The sequence below is a fragment of the Ostrinia nubilalis genome, chromosome 10 (genome assembly GCF_963855985.1).
Source record: "Ostrinia nubilalis chromosome 10, ilOstNubi1.1, whole genome shotgun sequence".
NCBI lineage: Eukaryota > Metazoa > Arthropoda > Insecta > Lepidoptera > Crambidae > Ostrinia > Ostrinia nubilalis.
This window is the reverse complement of record NC_087097.1, coordinates 540402-545512: the sequence shown is the minus strand read 5'-3', so window position 1 is coordinate 545512 and position 5111 is coordinate 540402.

Sequence of the window (5111 nt, the reverse complement as noted above, 5' to 3'; positions counted from 1 at the left end):
TATCAGTTTATGTACAGTAGATAACACATTAAGCTATACATTTTCGTTGCAAAGTCGCTCCTATCGCAACTATGTAAAATACCACAGTGTTTACGTTGACTTGCTGTCGACTATACAATGAAAACTTTTGACTGAAAAACAATTAGTGTTCTCAATTAAGTTTGCAAATTAAAACATTTTTAATAAAAACATCTTGCTCATATTCCATCCAACCTGTTTCCTTTGATCTTTAACTTTACTAATTAAAAGCCCGTAACATCACAAACAAGTTTGTTAAAATTTTCTTTACACTTAACGAAGAATTTGTATAAAATTAAAATTATTGCCGTTGATTGAGTTCGCTTCCCGCGAATACAGGCGATTGTTTGACTTCGACAATGTCTTCATTAATTAAAACGCGTCTTGTTCTTTGGTATTTGTTGTAATTATAACGGTAATTAAATATAGAAGTTTTTACTTCAAATCAATCACATTAGTAGTTCATCAAAGTAAGGTCCAATTTTTGTGCCACGACTTGTAACTCTTGTGAAAGAAAAACTGCAATATTACATATTTACATAGTCGTATGAACGTGAAAACTTATACAAACTGAACGATCAAAATTGATTTTTTTTAGTTTTGTCATTTGGTAGCGTATACCTACTATACTTTTGAACTTCATAATAGAAGTTATCGTCAAAGAAAGTATTACCTACGAAGGTTCATTCGCTTTCCCTGTATTTTGTATAGTACACTAAATTGCCCGCCTTTTGCCTCATAGGAGTCCGTTTATTACACCACCTTTTATGAGAAAAATTTTCCTTTACATTCGGTAAGAACGAGAAAATTAAAAAAGTGGAATAACACGAAGTTTTGTACATTCGTTACCAAAACTTATATATTTTTATGTTATAATAAAATGAGCGATTTATAAATGTTAAGATTGTTGTTATGTACAAAACTGTAGTTAGCATTATTTCGAATTTAGTTTGAGGCGAATATACGCAGGTGATTTGCTTAGAGTTATGGTATTTCTCTTACATCAAGATAAATGAAAAACAAAATAATAATAAACAACTGAAACTTGCTATTTGGAAGAACAAGTTTTGTAGCAATAAATTACTTATGCTTCTAACTGTACAACGGTACATAAAGTAAATACCTTAGTATTTGGTGTTTTTAATAACCGGGAATGCTGCTTCCACGATTCATATATTTAAGAAGCTACGAGTAAGTTATATTAAAACTTGTATCCTGCTTTTAACAATTTACGATTAAAGTAACAAAATTGCTCCCGATTTATTACTATCTAAATAGATCACCTAATAAAACTCATTTTCCCTTTGCGAGTAAGCTTTTAAAAAACACTTTTACACGTCCCAGTATTAACCCTACCACTGCTTCAGGACAATGAAGATCAGTGACTTAGTATACTTACTAAAACTAAGAGATCGTTTTCTATACTAACCGTCAATAGTCAATTTATCTCAAAGTGTAAATATGTACATATAACTCAAAGGTGACTGACTGACATAGTGATCTATCAACGCACAGCCCAAACCACTAGACGGATCCAGCTGAAATTGCATGCAGGTAGATGTTATAACGTAGAGGCATCCGCTACGAAAGGATTTTACGAAACTCCACCAAGCTCCACTCAAGCTCAACTCCACCTCCTCCTCCACTCCACCACACAAGGGAGTAAAACTGGATCTACGCGTACGAAGTCGCGGGTGGCCGCTAGTTTAATTATAATATTCAATACTAATTTGATATCAAAATCCAGTCCTATCTTGTAAACCACCGACTAATTTCAGTTTCAATAAAAACCGACTCCGCCCTAGAGCGGGCCCGGAGCAATTAGCATGTAAATTGTATTCCGCTCAATAGATGAATCAATTACGAATCGATTGGCTGCTCAGACAAGTAATGCCTTCAACGGCACAATTTGTATCGTGAATAACGACAAAAACTAATATTATAAATGCAAAAGTTTGTGTGGATGTTTGTTACTCTTTCATGCAAAAACTACAGAACGGATTTTCATAAAACTTTACAGTATTATTGTTTATAACCCAAAATAACATATAGGCTATAATTTATGACGATCTGTGACTAACTAAATTTCACGCGGGTGAAGCCGCGGGCAAACGCTAGTCTTTATTATATTTATCTGCCTTTTCCTGTACGTCGTCTCTACTCCCGAACCTTGCTGCCCCATCGGCCGTCAGTTCTGCATACTATGTGCCCTGCCCACGACGACATCATAATGGTAGCAGGAAGGCGCTGGACGTAGGCCGCTACCTCAGATCATAGAGCCGCTACCAATCGATCAACATGGAAATCATTGGAAGCCTATGTTCAGCAGTGGACGTCCTATGGCTGAAATAATGATGAATTTTTACTGTGGTATACATTCCTTACTTTATTAACCATTAATCTATGTGTACTCACCAGTGTCTCATAAAATGTATTCTTACGAGTACAAATTCTGTCCACGCAGACTTATAGTAGAGAAAGACGAATTCGGCATGAAGAACGAGTCCTGAAAATTGGGATCCTGACATAATAACATATTGCAGTGTTTCAATCATTATTATCTTTTTCTCTGGTGATTTTAGTTGTAGTCACTTTCATCATAAAAGTTACAAAGAACGCACATTTTGGAGCAGAAACCATAGCATGAAATATGCAAAGCAGTGGGCTCATATTGTTCTTAATTACAGTATGCTTTTAACATAAACGCCTCTCATTCAGCCGCCCTCTTTGCGAGACATAAACTGGACACACGTCAAGGGCTGTCAACATTTTTTATTTTAAAACCCAGTATCTTGATAAGTCTACTTGATAGTCTACTAGTTTTAAAGCCTACCTGCAAACCCTAATTATGTAATTACTGTAGCCATGTTAAAATACAAATAAATGAAAAATTTGTTATAATATCTTATGAATAATAGTGTTAAGAACCAGCCCATTTCACGAGAAAATTATCTCATACTTACTTAATGTGACTATTGAAATCAGAAATATCTTAAGTTTCAAGCAGTTTCAATAAAGGCAGAATATACATTTTTAAAGATCTGATAAACATAAAACACTTCACTTCAACGCTTTAGAAGAACCAAATCAATTATTTAAATGTCTGGAAAGGTATTCACGTCTTTGTGTCCAGATTAGATATTTCGTTTTAGCTTGTAATTTAATATCAGTTCCATTCTGCAAAAGCGATGAAATCTACAATTCAATTTAGAAAACATTTCACCTGAAAACGGAGTATTTCTGAACGATGCGAGAACATAATTCAACGGAAACAAACATGCAATTCATTTACAATAGCTGTTAATTATTCAGGGAGATGCATCCTCGCCTGAGCTCGTGAGGCACGCTTTTGTATTCGAATACTATTATTTATTAGCCTCCATTGGAATATGATTTGTTATTCTTTGTTTATGAGCATACTCGAGAAATAACTTCTGTCCCGGTTTTTGGAGAATGTAGTCACTACACTCATGTTTTATTCTTCCTCGTGGATCACACCATGGTTATCATAAACAAAACATTTAGCAAAATATACCATCCTCACAGCTTTTTGACTAATTTGGTATTCTGAGGGACAATAATAAAAAACGATCGACAAAAAATACCATCATTGTCAAAACCATTACAGTTTACGACATTATGCGTTATGCTCCTTTTATTCTCCAAATTACTTTCTTTACCCCACGGTCCTGTTATACAAATTACAAATTATTTTCCTCGTTGAATTAAGGATTGGCAACCCTAAAATGCGTGTGTAAAAAAGTTATGGTCCCGGCGACCACCAGGCTGGGAATACAGATGTCCAGGGTGTAAACTATAGCACTCTGCCGCTAGATTAACACCCTTTTTACTTAGTTTAAAGACATAAAACCAGTTAGGATTTCACGCCTCAGTTTTGTCATAAAACTCTACTAAATTATCATCTTGGAATAGTGCAGGATGGTTTGAAATATTGGAAACTCCTTTTACTAAGTCTGGTGAGAAATATGTATTCCTTCGCTCTAATCCAATTTTAATTCCCTTGCAATCTCAATAGCTCAATATTTGTTGCGACCCCAATCCAAATCAAAAATATTTAACCCATAGAACACGCAATAACAGTTCAATCAAAAAAGCACCGTATCTCAATAGCAAAAAAGTGCAGATACGCCTGGAATCCGCAAATAGGTCAATAGAAATGATTTATCTCGGTGTAATTGAATCGCGTTTAGCATCGCTAAGCGGCCGGTGACTGGCGATTTTATTTTTTATGACCAATGATCGTAAAATTGTGGATGAGGGTCATGTTACAGGATATAGAATCGTACTAAACCTATAAAACCCACTGAGTTCACTGAGAGATTTGAACTCTCTTGTAATTGATTCACGAATCACGAAAAGAAAGAAAGAAAGAAAGAAAGAAAATCTTTATTTGACAACAACAATAGTAGAAAATAGATACATTCATTTTAGAACACAAACATCAAAAAGGAGAAAGAAAAAAGGAAAAAATAATAATAAAGTTGTCAAAAAGGCCACCCACTCAGTAACGTCTTGGCCCGTTGACCAAGACACTGATTTTCAGTGGGCGCCTTTTTGTACGTAGGGGCATTCAATTATACAAAATAAACAACAAAAAAAAAATTGCATTAAATAATTATAAATTAAAATTAGTCAAAATAAAAGAAATAAAAAAAAAAAATATAAAAAATTGGATTGAAAAAAATAATTACATAATAAAACTAATAAAAATAACAATCATCATCAACACAAAAATAAAAAAAAAAATAAAGAAAAATAAAATACAATTTACAATAAAATATGACACATTGAGACACGATAAAAATGAAATTAAATAATAATATGAAAAATAAATTAAATGTCAATACAAAAGAATCTATGGTCAGATGTGCGCGGCCAAAGTGACGAGTCGACGGGCCGTGACTGCTATAAAGGAGAAAAAAGGGAAAATGACACTTCTGCCGCCACGTCAAATCAGCCACGCAGCATCCAAATGTCATTACAGTCACAATTTGCAATAATTAAAATAAATATCAGGATTCTATGATTAGTTTAAATAAATAAATGGATTAAATCATCGAGATTTCACACTC